This window comes from Schistocerca americana, chromosome 2, assembly GCF_021461395.2.
Source record: "Schistocerca americana isolate TAMUIC-IGC-003095 chromosome 2, iqSchAmer2.1, whole genome shotgun sequence".
NCBI classification, from domain to species: Eukaryota; Metazoa; Arthropoda; class Insecta; order Orthoptera; family Acrididae; genus Schistocerca; species Schistocerca americana.
In genome coordinates this window covers 589,932,206-589,945,098 of record NC_060120.1, presented here as the reverse complement: position 1 = coordinate 589,945,098, position 12,893 = coordinate 589,932,206, and the positions used below count along the sequence as shown (strand labels likewise).

At 40.2% G+C, this 12,893-nt stretch overlaps 1 protein-coding gene across 1 annotated transcript in view; it reads left to right on the top strand.

The window, feature by feature from the left end:
• Positions 1-12,893, top strand: part of LOC124595832 (brachyurin-like) — a 56,930-nt gene that overhangs the window by 24,896 nt on the left and 19,141 nt on the right. The window lies entirely within an intron of this gene.

Here is a 12,893-nt window from a genome sequence, read left to right as displayed (position 1 = left end):
AAGCCCATATTCAGAGATTCATCACAGCCGAGTTTATTGGAAAAGTGTTTGCAAGGGAAAACACAAAATCCAAATGAAAGTGTAAGTAATTTAATTTCTATTTGGACTCCCAAAAAGTGTTTCTACAGATAAAAACATTGCCCTTTGGAGTGTATGATGCAGTGACAACATACAATGAATGAAACATTGTCAACTGTGATGTGTTGAAACATTTAGATTTACAACCATGACACAACATCATTTACACAACGCGCCTAATTGATGAAGAAAGACTAAGAGGTGGAGGAAGAAGAGACAAAACCCCACAACATGAAGCAAAAGGGAAGAAAGGCCCAATGAAAGGAAATTAACACTGGAAAAAGACGAGGATACTGATAATCCATCATATGGGGCAGGAATGTATTAAAAAACTTTGGAAGCCATTTCCTGTAACTTTAAAATTTTCATCTTTGAGGAACATTTTCTCAAAAACTGCAAACACTATATCAATAAAATATATAACAATAATGTTTGCTTCCTTTACTTCATTTTTATATCAAATTGTAAAAAAATATTGTATAATTCAAGAGTTATAGAAGAAAAAGTGCAACATTTTAGAGAAAAAATAAGCATCTGCTTAAAAAATTGTAAAACAAAAACCAATAAATATTTCTTAACACGGCATTACAAGTTTGTAGAGAAATAGTCACTGAACATGTAGTCCAAATTTCAGAGCAATATGTTTAATGGTTTTAGAAAAAATGTTCCTTCTATTTGCTAAAATTAACATGGAGGAGATGCATCGTTCCGGCTCCCTGTAAGTGATGGCAATATTACAGAAATAGAAGAGGACGCAGATAACGATGAGATGGGAGATATGATACCGCGTGAAGAATTTGATAGAGCACTGAAAGGCCTGAGTCGAAACAAAGCCATGGGAGCAGACAACATCCTGTTAGAACTACTGATAGCCTCGGGAGAGCAAGCCATAGCAAAACTCTTCCATATGGCGAGCATGATGTATGAGACAGGCAAAATACCATCATACATCAAGTAAAATATGATAATTCCAATTCCAAAGGAAGGAGGATCTGACGGGTGTGAAATCACCGAACTATTAGTTTAATAAGTCACAGTTGCAAAATACTAACACGAATTCTTTAGAGAACAATGGTAAAATTGGTAGAAGGGAAAATCAGTTTGGATTCCGTAGAAATGCTTGAACACCTGAGGCAATACTGACCCTACGACTTATCTTAGAAGATAGATTAAGGAAAGGCCAACCTATGTTTCTAGCATTTGTAGACTTATGGAAGGTTTTTAACAATGTTGCCTGGAATACTCTCTTTCAAATTCTGAAGGTGGCTGGGGTAAAATACAGGCAGCGAAAGGCTATTTTCTATTTGTTCAGGAACCATATGCCAGTTATAAGAGTCGAGGGGCATGAAAGGGAAGCAGTGGCTGAGAAGGGAGTGAGGCAGGGTTGTAGTTTATCCCCAATGTTACTCAATCTGTATACTTGTAACCTCCCCCGTCACTTATCGACCTTAATGACAGTGAAAAATTAAACCATGTGTACCTAATGGAAATTTGGGAAAAGCAATCGTCACCAATGTTAATCTGTCGATAAAGAGGGAGGAAGGGTTACATCTAAATGAAAGGAAAAATGCGAATGAAATTGGTGGAAATTAATTTTGAAAAAGGGTAAAGTTAATAAAGAAAGTAAATGTGCGGTCGTTACGTTAACAATTAACTGGCGTTAATGAGATATTTGAGATTTGGGGAAAATTGCGGTCGCCAGTCCTATGGACAACTACTATAATAACTGAAAAAGAAGGGTTAAGCCACACATAATTAGCACTAAAAGCGTGGCAAGTAAAGGTTGACACGTGTCGTGTGAAAACTTGATGTTTGTCAGAAGTAATAAATTTCGCTACACTCTCACTTAATTTAGCAAAAGAATTAATAAAACCGGAAAATTGAAAGTTCATTTAGTGTCTGAAATTAATAGATAACTTTCTTTCTCAAGCACTACGAAATTAAATAAAATAAAGGTTAGTCTTGGGCTACCTCAACAATCATCTCAAAAGCAACTTGAATCTACACAATTTAGAAATAAGAGATTTAACTTTGAGCTTGAATTAAATGATTTTGAACAATTAACAATAATAAAATTTAGTATGCACCAAGCTGAGCTGCAGTCACAGGTAAGCTAAAACATGGTAACAAAATCCGCACTCTTAATTTGTGCTTGTGTAATCTAAATATAGTTCTGTTTGGTTATTGTAGCCAGCTATGAGTACCTTAACTGATCTTTGAAATTAAAACAGTGAAATGGAATGATATTACTTTAATGCTGGCGTTTGAATTTCAACGACACTCGGGTTCATTTCGGAAAAGAAAGGGACCCTGCTTGGTAATGCAGTTGGGACAGTGAGCAACAAAGGTTCACGCTAAGTTGCTGTATTTTAGTGATGCAATGGAACAGTTTCAAAAGCTGAGGTCTGCCATACAGTTCTAAAACTTTACGTGCTTTCAGTCTTCTTTGTTGGTTGATTGAATGTTTGAAGTCGTCAATCGAGGAGGTGGCGACGATCACTTATTGTCGTCCGTCGCTGTTGCAGAAGCTGGATGTTGGCGCGCCTTCTTATCGACACGGTAACCAGGCGAAACGGGCTCTTGATGTGTGCCAGCTAATGTGTTCCGTCCGCGACACCGTACCAGAAACTATCATAGCAAGTCGAGCGCAATTACGTGCTGCCAAACCCCGAAAGCGCAGGAAATCGCGCGAGCGTCACTCAACACACCTGCTCCAACCGCCCTACTCCAACCAGACTCTGCTCTGCCCGCGCTCCACGCGCCAGAGATAACACTCTCCAAAATCCTAAACACTTTGGTTCTCCACCCGACCTATCGATGTAATCATTCGATAGCATAGTTTTCCCTAGGCAAGATCCAGCGTAAAAATACAAATAATATTTACAAACCAAACCAATTATACATCGACATCAATGCATAAGTATATATATACAAATTTTAAAACAGTTACAATATGTAAAAACACAGAAATGTCTTATCCTCAGATAACAAAATAAGGAAAAAATTTACAGTACAATAGATGGAAATAGGAGGATATGCATTCCCGGCATTACATACTGAGCAAGCAGTAAAGGAAACAAAGTGGGAATTAAAATCCAGGCAGAAGAAATAAAATCTTTGAGATTTGCTGACGACACTGTAATTCTGTCAGAGACAGCAAAGGACATGGAAGAGCAGTTGAACGGAATGGACAGTGTCTTGAAGGTAGGATACTAGATGAAGATCAACGAAAGCAAGATGAGGATAATGGAATGTAGTCGAATTAAATCAGGTGATGCTGGGGGAATTAGATTAAGAAATGAGACACTTTTAAAATAGTAGATGAGTTTTGCTATTTGGACAGAAAAATAATTGATGATGGTCGAAGTAGAGAGGATACAAAACGTAGACTGGCGATGGCAAGTAAAGCGTTTCTGAAGAAGAGAAATTTGTAAACATCGAGTACAGATTTAAGTGTGGGGAGGTTTTTTGTGCTAGTATTTGTATCGAGTGCATCCACGTATGGAAGTGAAAGATGGACGATAAAAATAGTGACTGCGACTCAAATTCACGAATCATGTCTGAGCCACTACCTCCCCTATTTCGCGTTAATACAAAACGAGCTGCCCTTCTTTGAGGTTTTTCGATGTCATCCGTCAGTGCCACCTGATGCGGATCCCACACCGTACAGCATACTCCAAAATAAGGTGGACGAGCATGGTGTAAACAGTCTCTTTAGTAGACCTGTTGCACCTTCTAAGTGTTCTGCCATGGAATCGCAGTCTTTGGTTTGCTCTACCCACAACATTATCTATGTGATCGTTCCAATTTAGTTTACTTGTAATTGTAATCCCTAAGAATTTAACTGAATTTACAGCCTTCAGATTTGTGTGGCTTATCGCGTAATCGAAATTTAGCTGATTTCTTTTAGCACTCTTCGCACCATAAAAATATCTAAACAACAGAGGGCCTATAACACTTCCTTGATGAAAGCCGGATATTACTTCTCTTTTACTTGATGACTTTCCGTCTATTACTACGAACTGTGACCTTTCTGACAGGAAACAACGGATCCAGCCGCACAAGAGGCATTATTCCATAGGCACGCAATTTGGTTAGAAGACGCTTGTGAGGAACGGTGTCCGAAGCCTTATGGAAATCTAAAAATATAGAATCAGTTTGACATCTCCTGTCGATAGTACTCATTACTTCATGAGTATGAAGAGCTAGTTGTGTTTCACAAGAATAATGTTTTCTGAATCCGTGCTTTGTGTCAATAAATCGTTTTCTTCGAGATACTTCATAATGTTCGAACACAGTATATGTTCTAAAACCCTACTGCGAATCGACGTTAGTGATATGGTCCTGTAATTCAGTGGATTATTCCTTCTTCCTTTTTTCTTGTTGGTGTGACTTGAGAATTTTCTAGTCTTTAGATACGGATTTTTCTGTGAGCCAGCGGTTGTATATAATTTCTAAATATGGAGATATTGCATCAGCATACTCTGAAAGGAACCTGACTGGCATACAATTTGGAACGGAGGCCTTGCCTTTATTAAGTGATTTAAGCAGTTTTTCTACACTGACGATATCTACTTCTATGTTTCTCATCTTGGCAGCTGTTCTTGATTATAATCTTTGGACTGAGGACCACAAAAGCAACAATAAATACAACGTCCGAAAAACATTAACGCATTCCAGTCAAAAAATCTCCGGTTACTGATCTGAAGAAGCTATTGGCGGTTGTTTTAGTTCACTCATGGAATCAAGGAATGTTGATTAGTGCACACATCTTTCAGCGAGGAAGATTCTCATATGGAGGCAATGGACGGGCAAGTTCCTCCTATGGAGGCAATGGCCTGGGATTCGGGAGGATCGAGGATCTAACCTCAATCCTTTAATCAAATCATTAAACGCTAACTTGGGAATGTTATGAATCATTGACAATGCCATTGCAGGTTTTCTGAGATATCGGAGCTTGTGTTCCGACTAACGCCATCATACGAGGAGAGATTGAGGGGGGGGGTTGGGTGGTTGCGGTGTGTGGAGGGGGGGGGGGGGGGTGAGGGTGAATAGTGAGCCTTTGCAAATTAACACATCAGGACGTAACTTCACAACCTGGACTGTATGACATTGCCAAAATAACGCCTTATGCGCTAATTGTATGTCATTGGAAAAGAGGATACATGGGGTGTTAAAAATATTTTGAGAGGTGGTATATGAACGAAAACAAGACAAAAAGTCCACCAAATACAGGCTCCAAAATGCGTACCTTAAGAGCTATGACCATTTGCTTTTCTTCGCTAGTGCGAAACACATCTCTTGTATTGCAAGCTCTTTGTTACTACGAATAATGTATAGAACGCAGTGAACAAATGAGAAGACACTCCTATGTTACTGTCCTGGATACAGTGTGCAGTAAACATTTGTTAGTGTTGTTACTGTAAACAGTATTCAGGGTTCTGGGTAAATGCAGAGCATAGATTAGTTCTGCTGGAACCAGGCTGTGTTGTGATTAGACTGTCAAATACTTTTATTACATTGCAGTTTTACCTTTAATTTCCTTTTCCATCATTCTGTATATTATCATATGGGACGACATACGTGTCGGTGATAAAACGTGAGGATGTGTTAGATGACGACCAGTTTGGCTTTAGGAAAGATAAAGGCATGAGAGAAGCAGTTCTGACGTTGCAGTTGATCATGGAAGCAAGACTAAAGAAAAATCAAGAAACCTACATAGGATTTTTCAACCTGTAAAAAGCTTTCAACAATATGAAATGGTGCAAGATGTTCGAAATTAAGAAAAAAATAGTGATAAGCTATAGAGAAAAACGAGTAATGTACAACTTGTACAACAGCCAAGAGAGAATAATAAGAATCGAGGACCAAGAACGAGGTGCTCGGATTAAAAAGGGTGTATCCTAGGGATCTAGTCTTTCGCCCTACTGTTCAATCTATACATCGAAGAAGCAGTGATGGAAAGAAAAGAAAGTTTCAAGAGTGGAACTGAAATTCAAGGTGAAAGGATATGATGATACGATTTGCTGATGACATTGTAATCCTGTGTGAAAGTGAAGAAGAATTACATGATCTGTTGAATGGAATCACAGTCTAACGAGTACAGAATATGGATTGCGAGTAAATCGAAGAAAGTAGCAAAAATAAGAACTGCAAGAAACTAAGCATGAGAATTGATGGTCACGAAGTAGATGAGGTAAAGGAATTCTGCTATCTAGGCAGCAAAACAGCCCATGACGGACGGAGCAAGGAGAATATCAAAACAGATTTACAATGGCGAAAATAGCATTCCAGGCCAACAGAAGTTTGCTAGTATCTACCATTAGCCTTACTTTTAGGAAGAAATTTGTGAGAATGTACGTTTGGAGCACAGCATAGTGTGGTAGTGAAACATGGGCTGTAGGAAAACTGGAACAGAAGAAAATCGAAGCATTAGACATGTGGTGCTACAGACGAATGTTGGTAATTAGGTGCACCGATGAAATGAGGGATGAAGAGATTCTGCGCAGAATCGGAGAGGAAAGGAATATGTGGAAAACACTGGCAAGGAGAAGGGGTAGGATGATAGAACATCTGTTAAGACATCTGGGAATGACTTCCATGGTACTAGAGGAAGCTGTAGAGGGTAAAAACTGTAGAGGAAGACAGAGATTGGAAACATCCAGCAAATAATTAAGAACGTAGGTTGCATGTGCTACGCTAAGATGAAGAGTTTGGGACAGGAGAGGATTTCGTTGCGGGCAGCATCAAACCAGTTAAAAGACTGATGACTAAGAAAAAAGAAGAAAAGTTTCATTTTCGCACTTGCCATCACAATGTAAGCTTGCACCCTCAACAGCACATACAAAAATTATTTTCCCAGTGAGCTAATATTTTAAATGGTGCGAAAATAGAGCTGTGACCAAGTGCTGAAATCAGAAAGTAACTGCTAAACTGAACTTTTACGAATAAAACAAAAAATTAAACTTCAAACCAAAAATTGATTTCTCGGTTGAAATGCGCATTCACACAATACACATTATGCGCTGAATGAGTGTCGGTAAACGAAAATTATTTACTTGTGCCAGGCAACGTATGATAAATGTAACTAGTTCTGTGGATTTTAGAAAGCACAAGGACACTTTCTAAGAAGAGTATGATGATAAATTCATACCACGAAACTGAGAGGACCGAAATTGTTTTTAGTGTTAATAGAATTCCGTGTCAATGGTGCACGCAGAAAAGTCCAATAATGCTGTAGTTTCGATCTCGTCAAATTTTGTTAGAGAATTCGATCTCCTGCTGACATTTATCCTTGTACATAAAAACTGAAGACCGGAAGTCCGTAAGCAATATGTTTTCGTTCTTTTTCGGAAAAAATCTGTTGTTGTATTTTGCAAAGTCTTTCTAAACAAATAATTTTCGACCAACTGCTCGATATCGTCCACCATTTTATTCACGTCACCACTCGAATGAGCATTTCAATAGCTGCGAGTGTTTTGAATGGTGTTTCGCATCTAGGGACAGAAACTGCAGTGTCTATTCAATCGCCATATTCGTCGTCGCCCATTTAAAATCCATTTTGTTTGCACTGCCGCGTTGTATTATAAAATTCTTAAAGAATACTAAATGTGGGAGGTGTGTCGTGTATTTATAGAGTGTAGGTGAGTGTAATAATGACGGTGTAAAACCACCCAATAATGTAAAAACTTTCCAAACATTTCATTAAATGTCACTGGCGTCACTAACTTCCATGGAGATCGCAACGTCCGTAATCTCAACATATGTAATGCATCCAAAAGACTGGGGAGAAATCCCCGCGTGCTTCTATTTGCTACGATTGCAAGTAAGTTCTTTTGATAGTGAAATTTCAAGCTTTGTGTGATACTTCAATCTCACGGTTGCAATACATTTGTGGTGTTCGTATGGAAATTTGTATGCTTTATAGATTTTAATTTATTATTGCGGGGTAGCGGAAAACTATCAAGAATAACAACGCTTAATGCTTTTCTCGTAATCTGAATTTGAGAATCCAGTCGGTAAACATATCAGTCATCAACCACGTTTATTTCGTGGCCGTATATTTTTAAAACATAATGGCTTTAAACTTGTCCCGATGACAAATAAGGATCGTTAATGAGATCCATCTGACATGTACGTTGCCATTGACGTAAATCTCTCCTAACAGGTTAGCCTACCTGAAAATGATTGACCCCTAAGCGATACAGTTTTATTGGGTATGCAGTAGCAAATTGACGTAGTTTCGTTGGTGTTGAAAACATCTGCCGCGTCATATCTGTAGTCGTAGTCGATAAACCTTGGTTAGCTTCACTCCAGACATTGTAAACTCTATGCTGTTCGTTTTCATGAACGTTATAATCAGACTTTATTTGCGGAAAATTCGATATCCATTTGTTTTTCTCCAGTTCAACAGTTTTTCCACTCAAAACGCTCCTGGTACAGGAGCATTCTGCGACCTAGCTTATTTGAACCAACAAGCAACGCAGTCTACACTTCATACATGTCTCTGACTCGAAATTGTGCGCTCAACCGGAAAAAAACCAAGTTCATGGTCGTCGAAAAATTAATCTGTACTCAATATTACATATAAAAACTGCAGATTAATTTTTCGACGACTGTGAACGTAGTTTATGTTCGAAACCGTTGGAGTAAAATATAAATAAGCCAACATTTGTGTGTCATGCATTTTATTAAGGTTTTACAAGCTGATAACTACCTTAACAAGACGTTTTCGAATTCCGTTCTTCATCAACTGCCTTAAGCAGCTCCATCTTTATTTTAAGAGTCAATTAATTTGGGTCTCATGATTGCAGGAAGACAGTCTGTCAGCATATCATAAAAATTTAACTTTTAGAGTTAAGAAAGTGTATGAAATTATTTCGTACTTTGTCGCCAACTCAGTGTCAGTTTATGCTACCTAAGCTGATTTTCCGGTTTAAGCATTTTCGCATCATTGTATCTGAACTTTTCAAATACATTCACACTACTGTGAAATGCAGCTGATCGTATTTGCAGTCTTCCAAATAATTTTTCATAGTCACAACACTACCAGCGACGCCGTGTGCTTTTAATGGCGCTGTATCAAGTCTATAGCGGTAAATTTTATTATTGTGAGACTGTTGATGGATTATGCAAACTCTGACTGATGACAAAACAAGGATTTCATAAACAACAAGTGGTTCATATCTGAAAGATAATCACAGAAGTAATAGGTGCTCGGATGACTGCAAACAGATACATATTTCCAGATGACTAAAAGCGTGACATTTTACAGAAAATGGCTACTAAGCAGCAAAGAGAAGAAAAGGCTATTTTGAATTTTTACAGATGTCAGGCAGTTACATCGGCGCTCAGTTCTCGATTCGCGCTTTTCGGCGCTCATCGTTTGCCTGTACCGGAGCACATATGATTTACACATCCACGTCTCCCTTTCTCGAACGTTAACACAACAGTTCTGCCACTCTGGCAGCGTCCACAGTTGGATGAAACTTAAGCGTACTCCCATTTCCGTTTTGTAAGTATCAGCAGGACATGTAGCTTTCGTGTATAATTTCCCAGTGTTTAAAACGTGAAGATTGTTAAAGACAGAGGTTATTGTGTTTTTACTGTGTAAAAATTCCAAAAGCACTCTTTGAAGAAAAATTCTGGCATTTTTGTTCCCGTCGTTCTGTATAACCAGTGAAATGCAACGTTTGAGGTATAATCCTTTTATTTTTGATGGTCTGGTAATGCATTGGCTTGGACAACATTTATAGTTTCTGAGAAATTGCATTAACTGACCGTTCTTTGTTCTCGGTAGACTATTTTGCCATATATTGACGACATAATGACTTGTACACTGTTACGCTTAAGGCTGTATGGAGACATCAAGGGCATTCTAAGATAGGAAATCAAAATTACAAAGTGGAGAACAATCAAAAGTGCTAGCATTTAGGTTTCCGGAGATAAATAGTAACACTATGGCAAATTGCAACTGTTTCAGGGGAGAAGTTTCACTTCAGAGAATTAAGAGGTAACTTCATCCACGACCTCAAGGTCGCTGTCGTAAGGCGCCACTGTAGCAGATCGCCACGAAAAGACACTGAGCCGTGCGTGGCTGGTGTTCGTGCCGTTTCTTATTTTACATCTTGTTTTTTCCGTACTGCCACCTCGTTATGTTACTTTTCAATTACTGGTGTCACCGAGGTGCTGTCTTGCTTGCCCGTGAGCGGCAGCAGCAGCGCTTATCAATATAGGCCCTGCCGTATTATCTTTGCTGGACTGCTATTACTTCCCGGTCGTCGTGTGTTTGGAGTTAGTTCGGACATGGCAGTGTTTGAGTTGGCACGCGGCACAAGTTCAGTCGGGGTGCGGCAGCAGTGAGGTCCGGACCGCCAGGACTCGACCGACATTTGCCAACACACATGATTGGAGTGGGGACGACTTTGGTGGGCCGACGGTGGGTCGTCTTGCCGGTCGACGTGTATTTGGCCGGCGATAGCTTATTGGTTGGCTGTGTGTGCCGACTCGTGTTTCGTCCATGTTATTGTACAGTCACTGCCGTTAGCATTGTCTAGTTCATCGTGCAAGTGTTCGTGAAACCGTGTGTAGTTGGTGTGATTTTGACTGACAAGTTACTTTAAATGCTTTCAACGTACTGGCTCTGAGGAGTCGGTCGCTTTGCGCGGACCATGTGAGGAATTCTCGGCGGGGCGTAGTTTGGCCGGGGCCCGCTGGCGGTCTCTACGCGGTGTCGGAGAGTGTGGCGCGGTTCCCATTGCTACGAGGTCCGTGGCTCATCGAACCTAAACACGGAAGTTGAGTTTTGATTTAACGTACTAGCAAGTCAAGATTGTCCACATTGTGTCGTTTGGAGTTCGTTGTCGGCTGTTGGGATATTCCCGCGAGCAACAACGTGGTTTTCAATTTGGAGAATTCTAGCCACCTTCCTGTGGAGTTTCACTATATTCGGTTATTTGAAATGAAGTGCACCTGCGGTTACCTGCCCTTGCCGTTGACATAAATTTCAAGCAGTTTAGTTTCCTCATCGTGTTATTGCTGTCCAGCACGTGAGTAGTTTGTCAGCTCTGTGGATGATAGGTTGTGGGCTTCAATATCTTCCACGTTGTTCCGTTCAACTCCCTGTTGTGCCCTGGTCGGGTGAAGTGGAAGTTATCTTGTCGTTGGGCCCGCTGACTTTCAGTCGGTTGGTTTGTCGTCGGATCGTGAATGGTTGGCCCGACTGCCTGTCTTATCCAAGCGAGCGTTAGTGTTTGAATTATAGTCCGACCCTCGAACATCTGGGTGCCCTTGTGTGTGCTGCCCTATTTTTTTTAATTGTTCTTGTTGTTGATACTTGTATGGCTTGTACCCGGTTTTGTGTTTTAAATTAGAGTTGTTTTACTCTTAAGGCCTTCAGCCTAGTTTACAGTACTGTTTCAAGTAAGCCCTTTGGCATTTTAAAATATTTTTAAATTTTTAAGTCTTTGGCATTCAGCAGATTTGAATTTAACTTGTTTACTTCAGCCTAACTAAAAAATTGTTTTAAGATATGGCTTGCCTTTTAAAATTTCTGGTTATGCTTGCGTTTTAAGTTATTGGCCTCAGCCGTTTTTAAATTGAAGTGGCTTTCAGCCGGTAATTAAGTCCCAAATATTAAAGCTGTGTGTATAAAAAAGTTTTTGTGCTCTTGTAATGTTTGATCAAATAATATAGTTGTATGTTCGAGTGTAACTGACAGCTCCTTAGTTTGGCCCCTTTCCACAATTTATTGTATATATCCTTTCCTGCGGGTTAAGCAGGGCATTTCTGGCACATCTTACCAGAGGCAGCAAGCTTGATATTTTCTCCTGAGAACTGCAACGTCAGAGGGTTTACACAGGTTAGATAGCTACTACAGCAGTTACCACCCAAAGAATGGCGGGGGACGGGGCCAAGTAACGTAAAACAGCGTAGTTGCTGGATTTAATAGGGTGGCAATGACGTTTAGCTGTCAGCTGAACGCTGTTGACACCAAACTAGGAGTATGTTAATGCAAAATCCAGAAGCATCCCTACCTACCGAGTAGGAGAAAGGGAGGAATCTAAAAGTGGTTGGCCAGAGGCATCCTGGAGGTGCCGAACGACTCACCAGACTGACCAAAGCTTGTTAAGTGCTGGTGAACTGGTAGGTCGACTACAGGAAGGAAGAAATGGCGCACCTCCACGATTCTTTTAAAAGCTTCGTTTTTGTATTTAGAGGGAGTTCTCAGTCAAATCGCTGGAGCGCCGACTCCGTGCCACTCGAGGCCAGCCTCGGTAAGCTCTGACATGTCTTTCTCTCACTTGTAGTGCTGCTCTCGAGTTTGTACTTGCCGTGCTGCTATTGTTCCATAGCTGTGTTAGTACTCTCCCCTCCCCCACACCCCCATCCCACGTTTCACCCCCGTGAGCTTCAGACACTGACTGTGCTGTGCAACAAATTTCCTTCTTCGCTTTTTCTAATCTTTGGAATTAGTCTTCGGAGTAGTAGTTAGTACGATAGCAAATAAATAGTGCTAATAAGACCCCTGAATTCCATGAGTCTCCCGCTGTAAGTATCCTGTCGAGCTACAACACAAGCGTCTCTCGTAGATACCCTGCGATAGTGTTTGGCGCTGATCCAAGGCATCAACCTGCCTTCACAGGTAATTTGTCTTACTGCATTAGCTCGGAAATTGCAGACCGACCTTAAACCCCCGCCTTCCCACTATCCTGTATCAGGACACGACAATTTTACACATTATAAATGGAATAACGCACTACAGTGATGTGATGTTCTATAGCATTTATTACAATGTCTGACAAAAAAAGTGATGC